Genomic DNA, 27,112 nt, shown 5'->3' with positions numbered 1-27,112 from the left:
TAAAAACACGGGCTTCAACATTACTGAAATAAACGTTGACATTCTTTTCAACCTCAATATCATTATGTCTTATTAATAATTTATTTGTATATGCACCATTTACTCTAAAGACACAGTTTATACATCATACAAATAAGATCACAATGTCCAGGGTTACCAATTAGCCTTATCTACAACATTAACGACTATTTTATGTCTGTCTATCAGGGCAAATTTTGTTATTTGAAGTGAAGGAGGGTTTACGTACTGATTTGCTTCTTTGTTCTAGATTTTGCAACATTGAAAAAGGTGGATCTTAACATTTTCTTTTTGAAAAGAGTATTTTTACTATTCTTTGAGAAATGACTCGATGCTGGTATCACACATATATCCCAAACTAGCCATTCTTTAACTGGACTGTCTTCCCAGCTTATTGACAATAATGTCACATTGGAGTCTTTATTGGAGATTGTTGATGGGAGCTCTTACTTCTTCCTGGCAGCACAGCCTGCCACTTTATCACAGAAGAAAATCAAATTGCTCTGCACAGCTTGCTCAAAACTCTATTAGTTGTCCCTCAGTACTGTTTTTGTTCCTCCTCTTATTTGGAAATGAATTATTGCATAGTTTGTCTTAGTATTTTCAAGGTAGCAAAGTAAATAGATGATAGATAATTACCATAGCTGTCTTTTATTTTTCCACATTAAAAATGCTCTTTCACACTGTTAGGTACTGTGGGTCCTCCATAAATTCTATAAAATAATACCAGTGATCATATAATACACACTAATTGCCCTCTGGAGCCTCTTCTTGCCAGATGGTGAAAATATAAACATTTAATGTGTTGCATAATCTGAAAAGACCACTAATGGGCAGGAGACACCTGTTTTGAGTTTTTTCTGGAGAACAACAGGGATTAGGTTATTTTAATAAAGGATGATTAGCTCAAAGTTATCCTGCATTGGGAAAGGATGGATCTTGCTCTAAAGTTTAATTGTTCATTTATTCAGTCAGCTAATTATTGAGTTCCCTTCCTCCCTCCCTCCCTCCCTCCTTTCTTTTTTTCTTCCTCCCTTCCTTCCTTCCTTCCTTCCTTCCTTCCTTTCTTTCTTTCTTTTCTCTCTCTCTCTCTCTCTTTCTGCCTGCCAGGGGTTGAACTCAGGGACACTTAACCACCAAGTGATATAGCCCCAGCCCTTTATATGTTTTATTTTGTTTTAATTTTGAAACAGGATCTCACTAAGTTGCTTAGGGCCTTGTTAAGTTGTTGAGGCTGGCTTTGACCTTGTGATCCTCCTGCCTCAGCCTCCAGAGCCGCTGGGATTACAGGCAATGTGCTATCATGGCTGGCTTATTTACTAAGTTCTTACCATGGACTTTATTTTGAAGCTATGAATGGGCTGCTAAATGACATGGTTGTGTATAAAGGTTAGGAAAATCATGCTGCTAACAAAGTGAGGTGCAGCTATGCATGATAGAGTGAAGAACAGATTGGAGAGGGAGAGAGGAAGGATTTGTAACAATCCAAGCGAGAAGTGAAGAGAGACTGAATTAAAACAGTGGTGGTGGGACTTATGAGGAAGGAATAGCCTCAAAAGTATCTGGAGATGGCATCTATAATTGTTGACTTGTTGGACATGGGGACAGATGAGAGGGAGATACTCCAGAGGATGCCTAAGTGGGCAGCGTGGGCAAGCAGGTGGGTAGCGTGATGTTTTATTGAGAGAATGAACACCTAAGAAAAATGGTGTGTGTGTGAGATCAGGTTAGCATCAGAGGCATCACTGAGATGGAGAAGATGGATCAATAATGTGGATCTGAAGGTCAGCTGAAAGTTTCATCCATTTAGCAAATTTTTATTGCATGTCTGGGCGGTGGCACCAGATGTGGCAGTTGGATGATTCCATACAGTAATAGTTAAAGCCATGGTGTGGAAGAGATCAAATTAGAACTGGGTGGGATGAGAAAAGCTCCCTCCATCTTTGACCTCTCCTGCTCCTGGATGCTTTGGTCAGTGGTGAAGCTTGCTCTTCTGTTCTGTTTCCCACTTTGGCAAGCCTTCACTGCACACTTAGCCTCCCCTGCGGCCTCTGTCAATTCAGCCCTTCCCAACCTGACTTTGCCTCTCTATCATGACTGCCCTTGCTAATGCACCAGTGAATTCTTTGTTGACATGTGTCAGGAACACTTCTGTTTTCCCTTCAGAGGGCCAGGATGGGCAGCATTCCCTTAGGTCCTTGCTGTTTCTTCCTGCTGCTCTGAATTGAGAACAGTTCTTCCCCCTTCTTTGTGCTCCAGCCCTGGTATGAAGATAATTTTAATGGAAAAGCATTCCATTAGACAAATGACTCTAACCAATCCTTTATGAACAGTTAAGTTCCTTCTGATTTTTTAAAAATATTGTAAACAAAGCTATGGCAAACAGGCATATACATAGATCACTGGGCTCTTTTCGTATTATCTTTTTCTGAAATACTTCTAGAAATTAAATAACCAAATCGTTACACTGTAACATCTAATACATATTGCCAAATGCCTTTTAGTTAAATTCTACCAATTTACACCCCTGCCAGCAACAGTGGAAGTGTCTGTGTCACCATATTTTTGGCACATTCTTAGTGTTAAGCACCTTTAAAAATATCTGATGAGCTTTATTTGTAATTTTATTGTGGTAAGAATATTTTAACCTCAGATCTGCCCTCTTCACAGAGTTTTAAGTGTACATTATTGTCATCTTCAGGCACAATGGTTAACCCATTTTAGAAATCTTTGACAATGTGATAGGTAAATAATTATATTCTAATGGCCTCAATTTAGATATATTTGATGACATACGAAGCTGAGCAGATACCTATCGATCATTTGTATTTCATGTGAGTTTTTGTGTGTGAACTTCCTTGTCATGGATTTTGGGGGAGGCCTGGTTTTCTTTTGGAGTATAGATAGCATTATATATTATATATTCGGACAGGATGACAAAGCGGTGACTATTGTTATTACTTGGAGTGAAATTGCTGAATAGCTGGGGATCAAACCTGCTGCATCAGCATCACCTGGGCACTTGACACAATGTTGCACAAGGGCACCTCCCTGGACTTGTTGAATTAGAGTCGACAAATTAACAGAATATATTCTGTAAGGTTAGGAACCATGAATATTGCTTGGGACCAATATTGTAGTGTGTAACATAATATTGGCAAATCTAGGGGCTTAATTAATATTGACTTAACTAATAAATTCCCCCCTTTTTGTTAGTTTTCAGATCCTGCCTTCCAGTTGCCAGCTGAAGTTGGGCAATTTCATTTCTTAAACAAATGCAAAACTACATTTTCTAGGTTGGGAATAGAACTGTTTTAATTTAAAATTTATGCTTCTGGACGCAGGTTCCAGAGGGAACAAGGGAGTGACACAGAATAGTGGGTGATTGTAGATGTTCCACTCAAGTCCTGCCTCTTGTGTTCTTGGTAGGGACTTGTTGAAAGTCAAAGAGGGAGGTGGGGAAAGGAAAGAAGGAAACTTTGGAGTATGTTATGAGGAATTTAACAATCATCCAACCTCTGCTTTGATTTTAACATGACAATAATTGGGTCTAGAATTGAGGTGAAGCAAAAGTCATCTATTTTTAAATTGGCTACATTGAACTTGAGGTAATTAAAACCTTGAGATAAGCTCATGTGTTAGTCAGCTTTCCATTGCTGTGACAAACTACCTGAGAAAGTAAATTTAAGGGAGAAAAAGTTTGTTTTGGTTCATGGTTGCCTGTCTTATTGCTATGGGCCTATGTGAGGCAGAACAGCGGGGAGGGGACCATGTGGCAGAGCAGAGTTGCTCACAAGAGAGGGAGGGGGGAGAGGAGGGGGAGGGGAGGGAGAGGGACAGGGAGGAGAAGGGGGAGAGGGGGAGAGGGAGAGAGGGAGAGGGAGGGGAAGGGGGAGGGGAGAGGGAGGAGGATAGAGGGAGAAGGAGAGGGAGGGAGGGAGAAGGAAAGAGGGACAGAAGGAGGGAGGGGGGAGAGAGAGATGTGGGGACAAAGTAATCCTTCCAGGGGCACATTTTCAGTGATCTACTTCCTCCAGCTAGGCCCCACCTCCTAAAGGTGACACCACCCACTGGGGACACACCTTCAATACATGACCCTGTCGGGGACAGTCCAGATCCAAACAATCACAGCTCATTATATTGCTTAATCCAATTTGGGCTGAAGAATGACATCTCTGTGATAAAATATCAACTAGACTCAGAAAACTCAGAAGAGCATGGATTATTTCATTGAGGGATTCAGGGAAATTGAAATAATTGGTCTGTGAGCTGCAGCGGTCAGGTTTGTTGACTGGTTTGGGTGCTTTCTTTTTTTTTTTGGCTTTCCACTGACTGCTAGTCAGTGATTCGGTCAATGTACTGTGTTCCAGCCCAGAATTTAACTACTGCATTTATAAAGGTAGATGAGACATCAGCATGTGATGACATATAATGGCTCTCCATTGTTCTACAATGTCCATGAGGGTGACGACCTCACTGTTTTAGTCACCACTGAATCACCACCAGCCACTGCCTGTACAGTGCCTCGCACACATTAGGTACTCAATGAATATCTGTCGATTGAGTGAGTAGATGAATGAATTCCCATACATACATATAGCTTATCAAAATCCAGATCCAGCTCTAAGTAAATTCTTAAAAAAAAAAAATCCTTTCATGAGTTTTAAAGATTTTTTCCCCTGAGAATTGTTATATTCTTTTTCTATTTGCTGCCTAGTGAGTTAAATCTAAACTCCTTGGTCAGGCATTTGAAATTCTCCATAATATGCTCTCAAGTTACCTTCTAGGATTACTCATTTTCATCTGACACAAGTGGTCCAGTTGAAATGGTTACTTTTTATTTTTATAAAATGGATCTTTACACTCTTCTTCTATTTGAGTCCTTCTGAGCAGGTGCCCCATCTCCTCTGTTATGACTTCGCTGAGATTACCTTGGTGAACATTATGATGGCTCCTCTATATTCTTTCCTCTTCTCTTTGTTGCTTCCCCAGTTTTTCATTTGAGAACCATACCACCCCCAGAGGGGAAGAAACCCAACTCCATTACTGTCATTTAAAGAGGAAGAGGACTGTTATCATTATAGTAAACCCATGTCCTGCCAGAGATGTTGATTCAGGGATGGGTATGTGATTCCATCATACCAGAGCCTGAGACAGAGACAAACTTTTGCTGCAGGTTGCTCACTTCCTCTGAGTGAGATGAGGAGACACACTCCTGGAAACTGTGGCAGCCATCTTGGTTGGATGGAACTGACACAGTGGGAGGCAGAGAAAGAAGCTGGTGCTTGACAATAGAAGAGCCCCACAAGGCCCATCTCCTAGGAGACTTTCAGTGATGTGCACCAACCAATCATCTTTACTATTGAGGCCATTTGAGGGTTTATTGTTGTTATTATTTGCAAAGGTACCGCCCCTCTTCTCATAAACTGGCAGTTCAGTTTCTGTCCTCAATGCCTTCTCACAGCACTTTCTGCAAACTTCCTGTTAGTACATGGGAATAATGTATGATGTGAATAACCAAACACATGTTCATAGATTGCTGTAGCATCTCACAGAGTGACTTGTCCACACTGTTGCCTAAACAAATCCGTTGATCACAAAAACAAATGAGTCTTTCAAGTTAGGTAAATTTCAGTAGTTATAATCTGGGTCAGAGGATTTGCCTTATTTCTATGGAAATTTTGTAGTATAGTTTAAAATTCTTATGTAAATATAAGAGCTAAAATCATAAAACTTAAATGAAAACATAGGGATAAGTACTCATGACCTTGGATTTGGCAAATAGATGACACTAAAATCACAACAGTGGACTTGATCAAAATTGAAAATGTTTTTGTGTTGAAGGACATTATCAATAAAGTGAAACAATAAGCTACAGAATGGGAGGAGCAAATACTCACAAAACATGTATAGGATAAGAGTCAGAATCTATACTTTTATACTCAATAAAGAATCAAACAACCCAATTAAAATACAAGCAAAGGCTTGAATAGACATTTTTCCAAAGAAATTATATGAATGGCCAATATGCCCATGGACAAGTACTCAACTTTGTTAATTATTAGGGAAATGTAAATTAAAACCACTAGACACTACTTTGCACAGACAAGGATGACTATAGTCATAAAAACAGAAAATAAGTATTTATCAGGAGTGTGGTGAAATTGGAAAGCTTGTGCACCATTGATGGGGATGTAAAATGGTTCAGCCACTGTGACAGCGGTTTGGTGCAGGTTTGGTGCTTCCTTAAAAAGTCAAACAGAGAATTACCATATACCCCAATAGTTCCACTCCTAAAATAACTTGAAAATAGGTACCTGAACAAGTACATGGCCACAAAGTCACAGCAGCACTGTTCATGAGAGCCAAAAGGTGGAGAAACCTGAATGATCATCAACATGATGATAGATGATTTGTTTATCAATATAATGATTATCAACATGATAGATAAGCAAATTATACTGTATACATACAATGGAATATTGTTTAGCCACAAAAAGAAATGCATTTCTAAGTCTACAGGCCTCAGAAACTTTGTGCTCAGTGGAAGAAGACAGATATAAAAGTTCACACATAATTCCATTTATATGAAATATTCAGAGTAAATCCATAGAATCAGAAAGCAGGTTGGTGGTGACAGACCAGGCTTCAGTCTCACAGCCCCCTATTAACTGATTTTAATATCACTGTTTGGTTTTCAGTGGTTTCATTTTGACTCTCCCCTTTGTTATTGAACACCTGTTTTCCATTTTGGTATTTTGCATTATACTTCAGATAGTGATACAAAATTTCCTCTTTGGATTTATTTACATAGAAATGGGAGTCAATGTAAAAAAAAGCAATAAGCAAATAATAATATAAATAGTATGAGGATCTAGGGGAAAAGTGGAACTCAAGACTATTAAATAGGACCCACTGGCATAAAACACACATTCCAGCCTCTTGCTACCCATGCATGCAGCCCTGACAACATCACCATGCTCCTCTGAGTTTCATTTCGTGCTTATCTCACCCAGATTTTATGGAAAGTACTATATCGATGTAAATTAGCATTACTCACTGTTTTGGATATTATATGTTTCACAGAGGCTGAGTGCCCTGGAGCTGTGTTTCCCAGACTGCTTTGGCAGCAGAGTTCTGTAAGATGTTGGTTGTGCCAGAGAGGTGCACTCATGGGACCTAGAGGGCACCGGGAACATGTCATTCTGCAGCAGCAAAGGTTGACATGAAGACAAGGAGACTAATTTCTAAAGAGTGGCCCTGACAGTCCCTGGATTCTGAACTGTAGGCAGTGATGTGTAGCCGAAATGGGCAGTCATTATCTGTTATCTACTCCATCTCATCTCTGGGTACAGCAGCTTCCTGGCACTGGGTCCACATCTGATGAAAGTTGGTGGTGGTGCCTCTTGACCTTCACTCATCTACTCTTCCCAGAGATTTTTCACATGGGAATTCCTTTATTAGATATCTTTCTTCCTGTGTCCAGACTGTATCCTCACTAAAAATATTGTTGGTTTCCTAGGGCGGGGGGAACCTGGCATTTTAGTGATAATACAATAATAGTTGATGTTGTTTGAGTGCTTATTAATTGTCACTGGGCTCAGCACTTTACATGCATCATCTCATTGCTCTGAGAGGAACTTATGGGGTAGTTCCTATTACTCTCACCATTTTGAAGAGGAATAAACCAAGGTAGAGGTGATACAACCAACCCAAGGCTCAGAGTTAGCAAGTTCAGAGCTCGGATTTGAACTCAGGAGGTTGGATTCTAGACAGCGCTTGATTACTCTCCCCTCTACTGTACCCCCCCCCTCCCCAAAACAGTTCACTTCAGGTTTATGCTAACGTACCCTAAGGGCAAAATTCAGGTCTCAGAATTCAGGAGTGCTGATTTTTAGAAGGTCAACACAGCTTATGATGGGGCTGCATATATGGGATCTGGGGCATCTTGTAATCAAATACACAGAAATCTGCAGCAAAATGAATGCTCATATTAAATAATATAAAGACCATAAATAGCAAAGGAAAGTTCGTTGCCATCAAAGTAGTTTAGGTGCAAAACTTATGGAAAAATCTTTCAGTTTTCAGAGATTTGTGGATTTATTTCTAAATTGCCGATTAGAAATTGAAAATTTGCCATTTTCATAAAGTATTAGCAAATATAAAAATAAGAGTAGGTTAAAAATATATTTTTTCATCTATTATCTTATTCTCATGGAGCCTTTAGTCTGGCTGCTTGAGTCCCCTATTTCTTTCCCTTTTTAGTCAAAGTACATGGGCAAGGACTTATTTCATGTCTAAGTCAAATGTAATTACAGGTACTGTATATTGACTTTGATGGAGGTCATTATGTCATTTCACAAAGCCGCATATATTACCCTACTTCAAAGGAAAGAACTAGACAAAATTAGAAACTTCACAATAAAAACATGCCCTTGAATACCTTAGGATCCTATAGTTCACTCTGATCTCCCATAACTTGACTTTTGAACATAGCATTTTTTGTTGTTGTTGTTGTTTTTGTTTTTGTTACTGGGGATGGAACCCGGCACACTTAACCACTGAGCCACATCCCCAGCCCTTTTTATTTTTTATTTTGAGACAGGATCTTGCTAAGTTTCTGAGGGCCTCACTAAGTTTCTAGGGCTGGCTTTGAACTTGTGATCTCTTAGCTTAAAATAGAGCTATGCTTTAGCACTTCATTTTTAATCAATTTTATGCCAGTTGTCCATACATGTTTAACAAACCACACTGAACTCAAAAGCTTAAGATAACAATTTATTACAGTTTTTATGATTCCCTAGGTTGACTGGCCTCACTTGAGATGTCCTCACTTGGGGTTTCCCATGGGGTCAGACAGTTGGTGCTCCAGACATTTGAAGCACTGACTGTGCTGCCCACTCAAGATGCCTTGCCCATGTGTCTAGCAGTTGATGTTGGCTCAGCTGAAGTTGTTCATGTATATATGTCCTCTGTGTGTGGCTTGGGCTTCTCTCAGCATAGTGTCTGAGTCTCTGGGGGAGTGCACTAAGAATTCCAGACACCAGGTGGAAGCTGCAAAATACATCCAGCCTTAGAAATAACTCAGCATCATTTTCACTGGAATCTTTTTTTTGGGGGGCGGGGTCAAAGTAAGTCACAGGGCCTGCCCAATTTAAAAGAAGGATGACATGGGCTGGGGTTGTAGCTCAGTGGTAAAGCGCTTGCCTAGCATGTGTGAGGCACTGGGTTTGATTCTTAGCACCACATATAAATAAACAAAATAAAGGTTCAAGGACGATATATATATATATATATATATATATATATATATATATATATACACACACATACATATACACACACACTCTATTATAAGGGAGGTAATTCTAAAAAGCTGGTAATTATATATATATATATATATATACATTTTTTTTACGTAAGAGATAAGAGGGTATGAATATTGGGATGGACCGTTCATTGGGAGGCCATCTGTGAAAACTGCTACCACACAATTTATATAGATTTATGTGTACAAGAGTTTAAAAGTCATTTTAAAAATCAAATACATGGAGACAAATGTTATCATCCTAAAATGGAGAGAAAAATGCAATGAAATTGTACTTTGATTTTTTTCAACATCTTATAGTACTTTTTAAATACATTTCTGCCTGATGAGACAAAAAGATAAAACAAATGCCATGAGATCTAAGAGGTGGCCGAAGGGATGGTTGAAGTATGACAACTATAAGTTGAGAAGGCAGAAGAAAATCTCTAAAACTATAAAGACATAATGAGACACTTTTCAAATGATATGGCATCTTTAGAGATTTCTGGCAAACCATGATAACCATTTTGTCATGTAACAAGGAACAGGGTGACTTCTGAGCAGAAAAGCAAAGGAGGCAATAAGAGGCAGCCTTGTAGTTGAAAACCAGTCATTCCTAAATTATTTTTTAGTCACAGACCCTTTTGTGCATGTGAAAAAATTATAAACTTCTCTCTAGAAAATGTGGATATTTTCATCTCTGTGTCCCTTCCTTCTTTCAATCATTCTTTCTTCCTTACTTTTTCCTTCCTTCTATGATTATTTATAGGGAACTGATTCTGTTTAGACACCAGTCGGGACCAAGGAATAAAATATAGCAGAAGACAGTCAAGTTTCCCAGTCTCCTGGCATGTACAGTTTTAAGACAAGGAGACAGACAAAACTGAGAACACCATTAAATAAGACAATCTCAGATTATTATAAGTGAACTGTGTATAAAAAAAATCTTGCATGTAATTTTATGAAGTTCACCATCCTTTTGTGGATTCTTCTTTGCTCTCCAATCAACAATTTCACTTTTAAACTGAAGGATAACTTTTTAAAAAAATATGAGCTGTGTGGATGTAGTTGTTGATTACCCATTGATTTTTTTACTTACATTGAGTGCACAGATGTTGACTCATCTGTTTTTATTTTCACCCATGAAGAATAATTATATGCAGTGTTATTGGAACTGACTTTTTCAATCAATATAAGAACATTGGCTTTTATAAAAATTTAAAAATTAAAGTGGCTGGTGAGTATAAATATATGCACTGTAAGGCTTTTCCACAGCCTTCTTCCAAACCCCACCCCCACTTAGGGAACTAGCTGCTTACCCTCTCAAAAAAATTAAATGGCTCATAAAGCCATGGATTCACATTGCAAAGCCTCAATTTACAAGAGACTCTAAGAGCTGACCCTTTCATCCATATTTTGAAGATGAGAGTGGAGGATGGATAATTTGCCTTGAAAGTTTTATTCCCTCTATGTTCTATGTTTTCATCACAAATTGGCCTTAGTTATTATGGTATCTTGTAGGGGATTTAAATATATACTTTTATGTTTGGCAACATTGTAAGTATTGTCATTAACATAACATATAACTTTTTCAACAGTGAATGAAATGCAAATATCAATTTCTCTTACTCTATTATAAGGGAGGTAATTCTAAAAAGCTGGTAATTATGAAAAATTTTAATTAGTAACACAAACCTTAAATTATGTCTTTTTTTGGTATTTTATTGATATCAAGTTTTTACCTTTTCTTCAGCTGAAAGGCATTTCAGTACATATATATTTTTTAATTGTTTTTTGAGTTTTTTTAAATTGAACCCAGGCATTGTACCACTGAACTACATCCCCAGCCCTTTTTTAACTTTTATTTTTTATTTCTCACTAAGTTGCTGATGCTGGTTTCAAACTTGTGATCTTCCTGCCTCAGCCTCCCAAGTCATGTGGATTATAGGCATATGTCACATATGCACACTCAGCTGCATTTTAGTATATGGTGTGTTATTTTGGACTCAATATAATCTTGAAGTGAATGTACTCTAATTATTTAGAGCAAGGGTTAACAAACTCCCACTGTAAGGCTCAAGTCTACTTATTTTTGTTAGTTTTCAGTGAAACCCAGTTACCACTATTTTGTACATATACTCTGCATGCTTGTACACCTATTATCATTCCTCTTTTAGAGAATTTTGTAAAGTGGTTCTGTCTTTATTTCCTTTATAATTATTGACATAAATTCTGTATTCCACAGATAACATAATAGGCATATTGCCAAGGTTAGGCACATGATCTAGGCATACTATATGACTACCAAGTGTCAAGCACTACACTAGGGAAATAGTAGTAAATAGTAGACAAAATTCATGCTTGGGTTGGGGTTATGGCTCAGTGGTAGAACACTTGCCTAGCATGTATGAGGCACTGGGTTTGATCCTTAGTACTACATAAAAATAAAATAAAGATATTGTATCCACCTACAACTAAACAAATATTTTTAAAGATTCATGCTTATTGTTCAATGATACTTCCAAGACACTCAATAATAAAAATTATGACAAACACTTGGAGTTTTACTGAAGAACAGAACAGATTTTATATTGAGGTGACTGGGTGTTGACACTGACTAGGGAAAAAATGTGGGAATTCTTGAACTGCAATAATACTATACAATCAGAGTGCTACAATAAAATTGAGCCATTGATGCTCATAATTAAGTGCAATATAGAGTGTTTTTAGAATTACTCATATAATTTATGGAAAAGCATATGAAATTTCTAGTTCATTTTGTCAATAAGCCTGTGACAAGGGTTGTCTGTCCAAAATCCCATAAACTAGTGACTTGGAGTTCTTGTGTTTGCAGTGATGTCCTTTGAGTGACATCTCATGAGCATCTCTGTGGTTCTCAAGGTGTCCTTACATGATGGGAGCTCAAATAGCAATGTAATTCAGTAAACATTTACTGAGGGCCTTCCTGTGCATAGCAATCTGTTGGGTCCAGCATAGGCCACAAAGCTCTATAAGTAGAAATTGATACTATCTCAACCTGGGTGACTACTAACCTGAGAATTCCATAACTTTTGGAGAAGATTTGGGATTGGAAAAAACCTTGCACGCCCTTTCAACTTCTGTCCTGCTTTTTGCCAACTCATATTGGCAAAATTAACTGTGCTATTAGTGAAAGATGGGACAAAGAACATTTAGAATCCTAAGACAAAAACAAAAACATAAAAAAAAAATCTTCACAAACTTGGTTTAAGTTAATGAAGGAAGATCCAAAGGGAAGAAAATGTTTTAAGTTGGGTATGTAGCTCAGTGGAAGAGTGTGTGCTTATCAAGTTCAAGGCCTTGGATTCATTTCCCAGCACTGCACACACAAGCATATTTTATAAAGTGTTTATATTAGACTACAGCATGAGCGAGAGAGAGAGAGAGAGAGAGAGAGAGAGAGAGAAAGATAGATATAGTTATGTAATCTATTCACTGTTCTTACAGTTTGTGTGCTAGGGGAGAGTCTGCCTCTGCTTCCTCCTTTCATTCCTCCTGTTGATATTGTGGCTGCACCCAGTTTTTTAGTGTCAGCTTTCACCCACTGGAAAAGAGAAAGAATAACAAGAGTGCAGTTGCCAGCTTTAGTAATTCTAGTTCCTGGAAACAAGGACAGGAAGCCTTTTAGTTATTTGCACACCCTAAATTTTCTAGCTTCTATTGAATAAATCACTTAACTTTCAGCTAATTACAGTGTTGGAAATTTTACATCATTCATCTTTTTATGGCAGTTCTTAATGGATGACTGCGGAGATTAAAACTCTTGACAATTTCCACCATATAAAAAAGGAAAGCTGACCTAGAGAAAGATGGGACAAAGATGAACATTTGAGAAGTTTTTAGCACCAATAGAATCGTACACAGTAGCCTACTTAACGTAGTGCTGATGTGAATACTTTGCCTAAGTTCCTGAAAAATGACACAAATATTTTCCCAGCTAACAACCCCATCAAGCAGGTAGGGCTATCATTCCACTTTACAGATGAAGAGGCTGAGGCAAAAAGAAAATTGAATACTATGCCCAAGGTCTGACGCCTAGTAAGTAGTTGGGCCAAAAAGGAAAAAAAGAGCTACTTTGGCTCTAAAGACTACTTCCTTGACCCACACTCTAGTTGACCGCCTCTCAGGTCTCAGCCATCCTCTGGACCGCCAACTGGAAGCGCAAACGTCTGTGATTTTCGCAATGCCTCGAAGCCCGGTTCTAGGTCCTTCGCCTCCAACGCGTGCGCCAGAGGTTAGGAGAGCAAGCCTCCTGCATAAGAGGGTCTGGGGATGGGGCCTCCACCTGCGGCCCCGGGCGCGCGGCCCGCAGCCGGCGAGAGCGCGCACGGCGGGAGCGCGGGAGCGGCGCGCACGTGCCGCCGGGAAGGGGCTATCCGGGCCGCGCCAAGATGGCGGCGGCTGCGGCCGCAGCGGCGACGGTTGGCGGCGGCCGGTGAAGCAGGCGGGGCCGGCGGCGCGGAGGCGGGGTCCCGGGCGAGCCGCCCTGGGAGGCGGGGGCCGTTTCCATAGCGGCGGCAGGAGGTGTCGCGCCGGGGAACTTCCTGGTTCCCGGGCTCGGCTTCGCCGGGATCCTCTTGGAAGGGAAACAATGGGGCGGAGGGCATTGCGGTAGCCGACGCCGCGCCGGACCTGCTCGGCCGCCCGGGACCGCCCGCTTTGCCCGCTGCCCACAGCCGCCGCCGACGGGACCGTCCGGAGGTAACTTCCTCTCCTCCTCTGCCGCCGCGAGGGGCCGGCGGCCGCGGGCTCCCTGGCTGGGCTGCCCCGGCCGGGGCTCGGAGTTGGCCCCGGGGAGCTGGACGCCGCCATTCCCGGACCCGGGAGGAGGGGATGCAGCTGCGGCTCGCTGGCCCAGCCCTGGAAGGGCCGGCTCGGGAACGTGCGCGGGGTGCCCCCGGCCGGCCTGTGGGGGTCTGCGGCGTGATTGGCAGGCAGCGGGCGCGGGGCGGAGGGCATGCGGGGAGGGGGCCTGGCGAAGGGCCCAGGCTGTCTAGCCCCCGGGGAGGCGGAACCCGCTGCCCGCCTCCCCCCGCGCCAGTTTCGGTCCCTGGGGAGACGTGTCTCCCTCGCAAGTTTCAGTCGCTTCCTCCAGAGTCCAGTGGGCAGGACCCAGGCAAACTTCGTTCTTTTAAATTACTGCCTTGATGCCGCGGAACTTTGTTTCGACCAGACACGGGAGGATGGGCTGAGTGAGGGATTGAGAGAGCCTGGAAATCTGTGCGCCTTTGCAAAGTTTGCAGAATAGTTCGGAGCTCACGACTGTAGGAAGGTGCGACGTTTCTAATACGTGAGAACGGTTACTCGGTTACTCGCAGGTGTTTTAGTGCCGGAAAATGAAAGAAGTCTATAAATCGATGGGTGGACGTTTGTGTAAGTTGAGGATTGAGTCTCTCTCCCTCCTATCCTCGTCCCTTTAATCCGCGGATGTCTTTCAAACAGAACATTTGAACATGCATTGTCCCTTGAGAAGGCTGAGTGAATTGGGGGCAATCAGTCTTTGAAAATAATGTGACATGAATGGAAAAAAGTGGGCACACTTTTAAACATTTTGATTGTTGGAAGGAAATGATTTCAATTATGTTTCAATCCTTTTTAAAGATAATTAAATTTGGGGGATAGATATTTAATATTTCATAGCTCAGAAGAGTTGCCCAGAACTTTTGCGATCATTCTGGCCAACTCGTCTCTTAGATTGAATTTTTGGGAAGTTCTGTCAGGGATAAGTCAGAGTACTTTTTTACTTTCATGAAGTCATTTTAGTAAGAATAATGGGTCAGCATTAAATGAACACTTGTTAATTTGCTTTTATCTCTCACTCAGACCCTAAAATTAACAAAGATATTTTTGAGTTTGTCATTTTTTAATAATAAAGATTGTAAACATGGTGTAGTTCGTTACTTAAAATGGTTGTTAGTACTATGTTGTATTCTACATAGGCAATTAAAATATACATCAAAAGAGAAAATAATTATACTAAGTAAAGAATAAATTAGCTTTTAAGGGAAAACTGAACCTAACTGCAAGCACAGGTATCCTGAATTAAATTCTTACTTCTCCTATTATGTATTTAAAAAATTAATGAGTTGTTACAAAATGTTCAAAAAAGCATCATTTGCCAAACATGAAGAATTTGGGCCCTGAGCCTTATCATGTTGGTGCCTACACACTGTTTTTAGCTAGACTATCAAACTCTCTTTTGTATCTCTTGGTTAAGATAGTTCTTTACCAGTTTTAGCAGTGTTTTGTCATGCAAATAGCTATTAGTGAGGACAACTGGCCTGGTTAAACAAGCCAGTAAGTAAACGTATCAGATTTGGCATCATGTATTAGTTGACTGATCATCGTTAAGCATTTTTGGGAACCAAGAGAGCCACCTGCCATGGCAAATCCAATCTGGGTCTCCAGAACCAAGCAAAGTTTGCACTGGTCTTTCTTTATCATCTGCCTCAAATTGCTGTTACATTTTTGTAGTCAGTAAAGATGGATGAAAAAGAGGCCAGTAAGTTGAAGTTAGTAAATTGAGAACACACAAAGTTATTGTGGTTAAAAGTTATGAGGAACAGGAATGTTATACTCCATGTATGTATGTGATAATACACTCTACTGTCATATCTAAAAAGAAAAGACAAAAAAGAAAAAGTGAGGAATGTTAGGGCAGTTCCAAACTGGCAAAAGAGCTAGAAACTGAAGCTTTGAGAATTGGGATGGGGTGGGGTGGGGTGTGTGACAGGGCAGGCTTATGTGCAGAGGCAGGCAGACAGATGCTACCATACATACACACAAAAGTGATTACATTTCATGGTTTATGTTTGGGATTTCACTTTAACCATTGTTGTTTTGTAACATGTGCAGTTCATATCACTAAGTACCAGAAAGTTACAGTTTGTCCCTTCCCTGTGATTTTTGAAAAGTATGTTCCATTCTCAGATGTGATTTAATCATATCCCCCTTAAAAGGTGTCTCCCATTTTTATAGTGGAAGTCAACAGAAAAAAAAATAATTTGAAAGAAATTTGGCTTCTGGAACACTTCCATATAATATTTGGGTATTAGAGCATTGGAATTTGTCATGTAAATCCTGTTTACACGGGATTCTCAACTTCCATATCATTTCCAGATTATATCACCTCAGACAAATTACTTGTTTGAAGCTTGTTTCTTTGTAAAATTGGGGAGAATTATAAATTCAAATTTGTTTATTCAATGAATATTTTTGAGTGCCTTCTGAGTACCTCAGGAATTTGTGTTAGATACTTTGTTTTCAACAAGTAGATGAGTCTTAAGGAACTATAAAATTATAAAGCCTAAGCAGCCTGAATTGGTTTGGGAGTAGTCTGGGCAGGTTTCCCTGAGGAAGTGATTTGTAAGACTTGAAGATTGAGAAGGGGATTGATAGGGGATGAAAAGGAGGGTTGGGACCAAATACAGGAACTTTTGAGGATGAGAAGAGTGTGGACACAATTACTGAGCTAAGGAGATTGTTGTGCAGGTTGAGTGAGAATGTTTGGCATGCCAGTTCCCTCTCTGCATATGGGTACTCAGTGTTGGTTCTAAGAGAAGGCTTCTGGTACCATCCTCTAATAATCTGAATGAAGTGGCTCAGTTTTGATCCATAGTCATTGTGGAAAGGGAGTCAATTGGCTTGACTTTAACCACACCTGACCTGGAAATGGCTCTCTGCACACTTTGGTGTCTGCTTTTATAACTGTTAGTTTACCTGTTTCTATAGCTGTAAAACTGGAATTAGATATTAAATAAAATATTAATTCATTTCTTTTCAGAGATTCTGATACCAGGAAAGTATTTTGATTGCATTTTTATTTTGAGGAGCTTAGACTTAAAATGCCTGCTCCTCCTCACAAAACTGTAAGAGCAATCCACTCTAAAAGAAAAAATAGCCAGTATGCAGGTGGTTTCATTTGCTTTTATGGAAGATCTAGATTAACTCTGGAGTTTTATGTCTTGTTAAGTGTTTTTGGCTCTTTAGAGAGATTTAGTTATTTTGTGATAAAGGTACACATTGCATCCATGTCTTACTGACATTGATATGAATGTAGGAAAAGTTAAAATTTTATCCTGAAAGTTTCTTTTCATTGATTCAGCAAGTAAATTAAAAATAATGAGTACTGTTTTTCATAAGTAAGTGAAAGAATATCATTCCAATGCTTTTTAATGTATTAATTTGCAGTTAGTAATGTTATATAGATCAGGGATGGCAAATTAATATTTTATTATGGAATTGATGCAGTATTTATGAGTCAGTTGGCTCTCTAGGCTTTTTGTTCTTGTTTCATTTGTTTGGGTTTTGGACATTTTAATGTTTATTAACATATTTAGTAAGATAAGAAGGTGAAATAAAAATTTGACAATCTAATCACAATAGAGAAAAATTTGAATGCATATGGAAACTAAAACTTATAAAGGTTGTTATGTGTGTGTGGAGCTAGAATTGGCATATAATAACTATTGACAGAAATTCTTAAAAATTAATTTTAGAAATCTGTTACCTGTTGTATGCTCATTTTTTTCTTATTTTTAGCTTTGTTCTGGATTGCTTTTAAAAAATAACTTTTAGGTTTCTTTCCTTTTTCTTTTTTTTTGTCGGGGGGCAGGGGGAGTTTACTGGGGATTGAACTCAGGGGTACTCGACCAGCACTATTTTGTATTTTATTTAGAGATAGGGTCTTACTGAGTTGCTTGGCGCTTTGCTTTTTGCTGAGGCTGGCTTTGAACTTTTGATCCTCCTGTCTCAGCCTCCCAAGCTGCTGGGATTACAGGTGTGTGCCACCCCTCCAGGTTGCTTCTTCCCTTTTTAATGCTTAGGATTGTATGTTCTTTTACTAGTTCCTTATGCATTCTTGACTTATCAAAGTGTAATAATCATTGGGACTTTGGCTGTTTTTTTCTGGATAATGCAAGACCTTTAAAAACATTTAGTTCAATTTTCTTCTATCCTTACTTATTTCATGATTGTCATGTTTTAAAATGCATATATATTTAAAACTCCACAGGCATATTTCTATTGTTTTAGACTGTTATTACTCAGTTACTGTGTTTTCTTCTCTTCATTTCCATCAACATTACTGACCTTCCTTCTGGAATAAACTCCTTCTGCTGCTTGAAGAATACCCCCGAGTGTTTTCCTCAGAGTGAATCTAATGTTGACAAGTGATGGAACTTTTTGTTTGAGAATGTCTTTATTTTGCTTACATTGTTGGGATATATTTTGCTGGGTATAGAATTGTAGATTGGATACATATCTATATTTATATGTTTTTTGGAGAAATTATTCCATATTTTGGCTCTCCTCTTTCTATTCAGAAGTCATCTACAGTTTTATTGCATCTTTGTTGGTGATCTGTTTCTTTTTTCCATCTGTTTTAAAAAATTTGTTCTAATTAGTTATATATGACAGTAAAATGCACTTTGACACATCATACATAAATGGAGTATAACTTCTCATTCTTCTGGTTGTACATGATATAGAATCATACCAGTCATATAGTCATATATGCACATAGGGTAATAATGTCAGATTCATTCTACTATCCTTCCTACTCCTTTGCCCCCTCCCTTCACTCCCCTTTGCCAATCCTAAGTAACTCATTCTCTGCCCCCTGCCCCCCCCCGCCCACCCCCACCCCATGCCCCTATTTTTCAATCTGTTTTTAAAAGTTTCCTTTTGTCTTCGGACTTCATATGATTCTCTCCTTTTTTCCATCCCTCCCTTCCTCCTCCTTCCCTTTTTTTTCTTCTCCTTTCCCTCTTGCTCTGTTCTTGCTTTCGATATGTAGAACATTTTGATGCTGTGACTTGATGTTTTCCATCAGTTTTGGAAAGTTCTAAACCATCAGCTCCTCAAATATTGGATTTCTCTTGCTTAATCTTTCTGGGACTCAATTGTACAAGATTAGATCGTCTCACTGCATCATCTGTATTTTGCCTCTCATTAAGTTTTCATCCTTAAATTTCTTTTTTTTTCCCCTGAATATTTTCTTTTGGCCTGTCTTCTACCTTATCAAGTTAGTGTTCATCTGTATCAAATCTGTTCGTAAATATCTTTTAAATTTTAGTTATTATTGTGTTTTTCATTTATAGAATTTCAGTTTTCAGATACACTCTGCCAGTTTTTATAGTTTCTGTTCCCCATCAAACATTTTCAAGCATTGCACATATCTCTTTGGACAGAATAAGCATAGTCACTCTATCTTTGTGGTGTCTCTCTTTCTCTCTCTCTTTCTCAAGGAGTCTCATCTCCTTGTGTGCCTGCTTGCCTTTGAATGTGTGTTGGCCATTGTGTTTGAAAAAGTATTTCTAGAAGTGATTATAGATTTAGGTAAGAATTTTTCCATTGTTTTTGCCAGCTACTTGGGATCACTTTTGTCTAAATTGAGATTTTTTTGTTTTTGTTTTCGTTTTGAGTATCTGTGTAAGGACTGGTTTAGTTTACTTTCAAGCCATCCTTTCTTTTGGGATTCAGTTTTTGCTTATTCCAAAGCAAAGAATGGCTCCTTGGTGGATTTTTTGTCTATCTGGCCTTCACGGATGACTCAGTGCAATTTAACCTCCCAGGAACCTGTTTTGATTAGCAAATATTTCGCAGAGTAAAAAAAGCCCCAGGGTGCCACGGCTTTCCTTTCTGGATTCATGTTCTTTCTTGGTAAGGGTTGGTCATTCCTCATTGTCTTGTTCTTTGGTATTCTCTCTTCTTAAAAATAAAATAAAATAAAATATACATACAGTAATGTGCACTGATTTTAAATGTGTGTTCAGAATAATTTTTTTTAAAAATATATATTTTTTAGTTGTAGATGGACACAATATCTTTATTTTTATTTGTTTATTTTTATGTGGTGCTGAGGATTGAACCCAGGGCCTTACGCATGCGAGGCAAGCGCTCTACCACTGAGCTACACCCTAGCTCCTAGAATAATTTTTATAAATGTAATTTCATTGTGTAATTACACTTAAATATATAGGACATTTTTTGGCATACTCAGAAGGTGCTGTCATACTCCTTCCCAATCTGTCCTCTTTCTCTCTTGCTTCAAGTCACAGTGATACAGTTTTCTGACACCATATATTAGCTTTGCATGTTCTAGTTTTTCATAAAAATATTATACAGTCTATACTCTTTTGTGTCTTTCTTCTTTCATTCAGCATTGTATTGTGTCAGTGAATTTCGACTATATTGTTGTATATATCTGTAAATGTTTTGTTTTTATTGCCCAATACTTATTCTAGTAACCGTGGCTGTCTAAAAAATTGCCTTAAAACTCAGTGATTTAAAACAATGGCATCCTTTGCTTTCTTTACAAATCTGCAGTTGGGGTAGTTTGTCTCTTCTTCATTGAGTTTCAGCTCCAACTGCTTGAAGATGAAGTCTAGTAATGTCTAAAGGCTTTTCTTACACATCTGGTGGTTGATGATAGGACACCTAAATGTGGCCTCATGATATGGCCTGAGCTTGTTCACAACTTGAGCATTGTGGCTGAATTACAAAGGAAAAGGGAGCTGAGCAGAGAAGGGAGTAGGGGAGAGATGCATGAGCCAGACAGAAACTCTGTTGCCTTTTATTACTTAGCCTTGGAGTTTATGTCCTATTACTTTGACTGCATAGTATTCTTCAAGGCAGTTGTAAGTGTACTCTTTAAAGAGCAGAAGTGGACTCTACTTCTTGATTGGGGGGGGGGGGGCAAATTCTGGAGGAGCATGTAGGACCAGGAATATCACAGTGACCATTGTTGGAAAATATAGTCAGCCCTTGTGGTAGCCTAATACATGAATTTATCACCATTTATTTATCCTTTCTACTTTTAATAGACATTGGGTTGTTCTTAATTTTTGGCTCTTCTAATAAAGTTACCCTGAATATTCATATGTGTATATTTTGATGTACTTATGAATTTCTTCCTTTTGGATATATCCCTAGGAATGGAATTGCTGAGTAAAAGGTAGACATAAATTTAGCTTTAGTACTTAGCAAATTGTTTGCCAAAGTATTGTGCCAGTTTATATCCCTGATATTTTTAATAATATAAAACTGGTGTGTGTGTGTGTGTGTGTGTGTGTGTGTGTGTGTGTATGTATGCACGTATATCTCTCCAGTTCTTGGTCTTTAAGCAAGAGGGTTGGTTTATATACCTGGTTTGTTGGAAATGCAGCTCCCTCCCTCATGTGTTGTCTTTTATATAACTTTCTTGTGTTCATGTTTTACTTTCACAGCCAGATGCTTAGTTATTAGAAAATCCGGACTAGGTAGAAGGGTCTGATTTGGAAGTAGTAGGCTATTTTTTTTTTTTGTACCAGGGATTGAACTCTGGAGCACTTGGCCACTGAGTCGCATCCCTAGCCCTATTTTATATTTTATTTAGAGAGATGGTCTCACTGAGTTGCTTAGTGCCTCGCTTTTACTGAGGCTGGCTTTGAACTCATGATCCTCCTGCGTCAGCCTCCCTAGCTGCTGGGATTACAGACATGTGCCACCATACCCTGCTAGTAGGCTAATTTTTAAAGCAGTATTTTAGAATATGTATTCAAATTAGTGCTAAGACTTTACATTAATTGCTGAAGATAAATTTCTGAAGTTTGTTTTAGAAATTGCTTTTTGGAGGTATTGAGCCTTATCCCTTTGACATCCCAATGTCACATTTTGTTTGTGATCCAGTGCTTTATTATTATCAGTTTGAATTCTAAGCTCATTCATCAGACTTGCTTGGGTAATATTTTTTTTTGACTATTACAAAAACACTTTTCTTCCAGGAGAAATGAGTACTTATCGCTGAAGATTGCCATCTAGAGTTTCCCCACAAACTAAGGGCTCCCTGTGACCATGTCACTGTTAATAATCACCTTGACTTTCTTTCAAATGTCTGGTGGATCTGCTCGATGATGATGATGATGATGATGATGATTTTAACATAACCAACATTTTAGACCAATTTATTTTAGCTCATACCTGGTTTACTGGGTTTATTGGTCAATCCCACTTATGATAAATAAAGTAGAATCTTTTTTAGTTGCCCAATTAATGAAAATGATTTTTAGAGTCATAAATAATACAGTGCTAGAAAGAGAACTTAAAAAAATTGTGTTCAACTCACTTATTTTTTAATGAGACAAAAATGGATCAGTACTTATACATGTGTCAATTACCAAAGCATGTTTCATGCATAATCCCATGACAATCCTGAGTGGTAGACAGGGTGGAAATTTTAACTTTATAAATAAAGAAACTGAGGCTAAGGGAACTAAAGTAACTATCTAAATTCCTCTAATTGATTAATGGCAGAGTTGCAATATATTTGCATCTAGAATTTTTCATATGTTGAATGATTTCCTTGAGAAGTTGACAGTCTCCCCTTATCTTGCTGAATTCCAGTTTTTTTTTTGACAGTCTCACTTTAACTCTATGTATTTACACCCTTTGGCTTACAAATACTCATTTTCATTCAGGACAGGGCTCTTGAATGAGCAAAAACCCTTGACTACCACTTCACTTCAGTTTCCTTTAGTACTTTTGTCCTGAATACGTTCTGTTAGTGGCAAGATGGCTGGGATCAAGTTTGTTGTGATTGTTTTATCACAAGCCAGTTGAGCAATTTTTGCATATTGTAGAGCTGAATTAACATTTATTAAGTGAATGGATGAATACATTCTGGTGTTTGGAATCTTGATATAAATTCCTTGAAGATAGGGCTTAAAATGAATTATATCTACTTTTTCTTTTTTGTTTTTTTTTATGGTATGTCTTCTATAATACTCATTATTATAATTGACAGTCTGGTATTTTAACCAGCTTTTAAAATTATGTCAGGCTCCTGAAAATCAGAGATAGTGTATCTTTTATTTTAGCTTTTTTTTTTTTTTTCCCTGTGGTGCTGGGGTATGCCTTGTGCGTATGAGGCAAGCATTTTACCAACTGAGCTACATCCCCAGCTCTCATTTTAGCTTTTATCTGTAGAGCTAAGGCATTATGTACAGTAATAATATGATGTATCAAGTGCATAAGGCAAATGTGACATCATAAGCAACCTTTGAAAGGTCCTGACTATCTATAACTGAAATTAGTAAGAAAGACTTAGAAAGGACATTTATTTTTGTAGATGCCTGCAAGTTCACATGTTGACCAGCGTAAAACTATTAGAATTTGTTAAGTTCTTAGAAACTTAAATTCTACCTGTGAAGAGGAAAGCATTCTTATCAGATGCTTCATAAATATACACATATAAACAAACCAATGAAACCAAACTATTTCTCATTTTGCTTTTAGGCCCATCTCATTCTTTGATCTTACTAGCAGGAAGTATTTTGTTGATTTAGTGAGTAGGGTAAACAAACTTTTTGCTCCAGCAGTTACAGGGGATTTGCTATACTTTTGTTGCAAAAGTACTTCAAGCTGTGGGAATTTAGCTTTGTGTTTTAGGGGGTATAAATTGCAGCAAGAGCATTATTTATAGAAAGCTCAAGAATTATAAAAAAATTGGTGAGACCGTCTGATGAATAATGACTAATATTAACTGAAGTTATTTATTTATTTATTTATTTTGTCTAGAATGATAAGATATTACCTGGGAATCTGTCCTGACATACATAGTGGAACTAATGAACTATGAATGTGAATTAATAAAGGAAAGTACTAGAGTTACTATACTATAACTTCTACGAGGATAGGGTCTTTGTTTTGTTCATGGTTATGTTTGCTGTGCCTAGAAAATACCTGAGCTGCATGGGGTATGCCTGTAATCCCAGCAGCTCAGGAGGCTGAGGCAGGAGGATCAGGAGTTCAAAGCCAGCCTCAGCAAAAGTGAGGCGTTAAGCAACTCAGTGAGACGCTGCTGTCTCTAAATAAAGTACAAAATAGGGCTGGGGATGTGGCTCAGTGGTTAAGCACCCCTGAGTTCATCCTCCTCCCGCTCCACCCCGCCTCCTCCCCCCCCCCAAAAAAAAAAAAAGAAAATGCCTGGCTCCTGAGCGATGCTTAGTGAATATTTATTGAATGCATAGTAAGTATCTGTCATTTAAGTACTGGTTTATATATGTCTTTTAGGAAATCAATTTAACTTGGAGGAAGCATCATTTTTGATACTTTTTTCTTGCTGACTCTGATAAAATTGTGTAAAGCCCATCTCAGAGTGTTCATTTATTTGCTGTCAACAAGTTTCTTTGCGACATTTTTAATGGATGTGAGGGAGTCTACTACATGTAAGTGAATGAACAATTCAGTTAGCCATATTAGTGGACACTGAATCTTATAATTTTTTTCTGTTACAAATAATGCTTCAATGAAGGAATTTTTCATGAGTTTTTTTTTCGGGGGTGGGGGTAGGGGAGGGAATGGCAATTTAGAGGAATAGGTCCTGGGAATTTCTACTAGAAAATGAGCTAATATTGTTTAGCTTGTGAAGGTAAGATCAGAAGCTTTGATGGTCAGATAGCTGAGATCATACAGTACAAATAATACAACTGTTTGGGTGGCCAGTGCTTTTTTTTTTTTTTTTTTTAAATAATATCTTTATTTGTTTATTTATTTATGTGATGCTGAGGATTGAACCCAGTGCTCACATGTGTGAGGCAAACGCTCTCCCACTGAGCTATAGCCCCAGCTCACAGCCAGTGTTTTTTACACATGGATAATGTATAATCATAAATCTCTTGACAGAAAGTTTATCTTGTAATTTGTGGTAGAACTGGCTATTACTTGTATTTGTCTTTTAAAGAATAAATGAGTCATTACAACTGTTTCTGCCTCTTAATTATGGCTTAAAAATTGTAACTGCATTAACTTCTTTATACATGTGGTTACACATATTTATGTTACTTTTATTTATAATAATTTCCTTTCTGAATTTTGTTGGAAATTGTTTTTTTCATATTAAAATACTACAAAATACAGTACTCATACAGAAGTCTATATGTAACATATTACATAAAGAAAACTCTTGATGTTTTAAGACTACAGGTAACATATTGCATAATATACTGCCTGTTGCATAATGATGTCCATTCCATCCCTCCCTCAGCTGAAGTGGTAGAACATTACCAGTCTCTTGCTGGATGATCCCTCCCTACTTTCATCTTATTCCTGGCTCGGGGAAATCATCAGCCTCAAAGTGAGGTCTAGCACTCTGTTGTTACTTTTTTAGTTCATTATATATGTATATGTCCCTAAACTATTGTTAGCTTCATGTATTTTATAACATTATATAAATATTGTACCATTGATATTAATATGCCATTGTATATGTATACATATGTATATGTGTATAAAATCTAGTAAATATAAGTATATATCAATAATATTTGTGAGATATATTTGATGATATACACTTAGTTCATTCATTTCACTGCTTTATAATACTTATTTGTATAAAGGTGGCATAATTATTCACCCTTCTGCTGGTGGAATTCCTGTTTTTTGCTATTATAAATAGCATTGCTGTGAGCATTGGTCAATATATTCTTAGCACAGATGTGAAAGAGTTTCTGTAGTTACATCTCTTTTGTTGAGCATTTTCATAATGTGCATTTAAATAAATATTTTTTAGTTGTGAATGGAAACAATACCTTTATTTTATTTATATGTATGTGGTCCTGAGAATCAAACCTAGTTCCTCACATGTGTCAGGCAAGGGCTCAACCACTGAGCTACAGCCCCAGCCCCTTAATATACATTTTTAATATTTTTATTCCCACCTTCTGTGTGTCCTCCTGATTAAGGTATGTTTCTTATGAATAGTATATGGCTAGATATTTAAATATAGCCTTTCTAACTTGAAAATTTAATCAAATTTTTAAAATATTTTATTAGTTGTTAATGGGCCTTTATTAATTTCTCTGTATGTGGTGTTGAGAATCGAACCAGTGCCTCATACATGCTCATTACATTGAACCACAACCCCAGCCCATAGTCAATTTTCTTTTAATGTTAGTATGTTTATTCTTTGTTATTAGTCATCTTTGGCTATAGTAATGCTGGGTAACAACAGCAAACTTTCAGTGGCACATGACAAATGTTTATTTCTAGCTCACAGATCTGTAATCTCTGCTGAGTTTGACTGGGTTTGTTGGGGTTTGGCTATCAGCTGTGGGTTGGCTTCAGTTATGTGCCAGGTATCTAATTATTCTGGGAGAGCAGCCACCTGGTGTGCATCTCTACTGGTGCAGTGCAAACTCAGCTCCTACCACTTCCAGTTAGAACTCTGTAGCCAGTTCCTCCCACATTCCAGCAAGACAGCCCCCTCCCCCAAGGCAAAGTGCCTGAAAATGAGATTAAAGGCCACATTTTGCAGAAATATCCCAGTAATACCTTCTAGTGACATTGTGGATTTAAGATACATTATTTTATCATACTTGGATGGGATGGATGGGCTGCAAATTAGAAAGTAAGTTTTTTCTTCTTCTTTGTATATCCAATGGTAGTGTTTAGGGGAGGAGAAAGGGAATCTGAACATTTTATCTACTGTGCTACTTTACTGCCTTGTTGCTTAAAATAATTGGTAGACTACCTACTGTGAAAGTAGGTAATTGGGATCTATATTTTAAAGCTATGATTAATGTAAAGAATCTTGAACAAGTGTCTTTGGCTATAAGTCTTTGTAAATGTTTCTAAGAACTGCTCCATGACATTTTACATTAATTCTCACATATGCATATTTCTCACTATAAGACTTATATACATTTGTTACTTTAGATGTAAGTTTATAAATCTGGTGTTTTAAAATTTTATTGGTGTTTCTGAGGATAA

At 38.1% G+C, this 27,112-nt stretch overlaps 1 protein-coding gene and 1 long non-coding RNA gene across 3 annotated transcripts in view; one reads left to right on the top strand and one right to left on the bottom strand.

Annotated features, from left to right (window-relative positions):
- Positions 1-8,823: 8,823 nt before the first annotated feature.
- On the bottom strand, positions 8,824-13,523 carry LOC139707821 (uncharacterized). The gene is made up of 3 exons (XR_011709244.1): positions 13,470-13,523; positions 12,810-12,908; positions 8,824-9,072 (listed from the first exon to the last, which is right to left on the bottom strand). It is a non-coding gene; the product is annotated as an uncharacterized lncRNA (long non-coding RNA).
- Positions 13,524-13,866: 343 nt separating this feature from the next.
- Usp6nl (USP6 N-terminal like) overlaps positions 13,867-27,112 on the top strand; it is a 161,494-nt gene continuing 148,248 nt past the window's right edge. Inside the window, exon 1 of one of the 2 annotated variants that reach the window (XM_027944886.3) lies at positions 13,867-14,065. The gene's annotated coding sequence lies outside the window, so the exon portion shown is untranslated. Of the gene's footprint in view, positions 14,066-25,427; positions 25,479-27,112 lie in introns of those variants that run through there. The other variant, XM_071599800.1, reaches the window with a different exon arrangement.

Source organism: Marmota flaviventris, chromosome 12 (genome assembly GCF_047511675.1).
Source record: "Marmota flaviventris isolate mMarFla1 chromosome 12, mMarFla1.hap1, whole genome shotgun sequence".
Lineage (NCBI taxonomy): Eukaryota > Metazoa > Chordata > Mammalia > Rodentia > Sciuridae > Marmota > Marmota flaviventris.
This window is presented reverse-complemented; position numbering and strand designations above follow the sequence as displayed.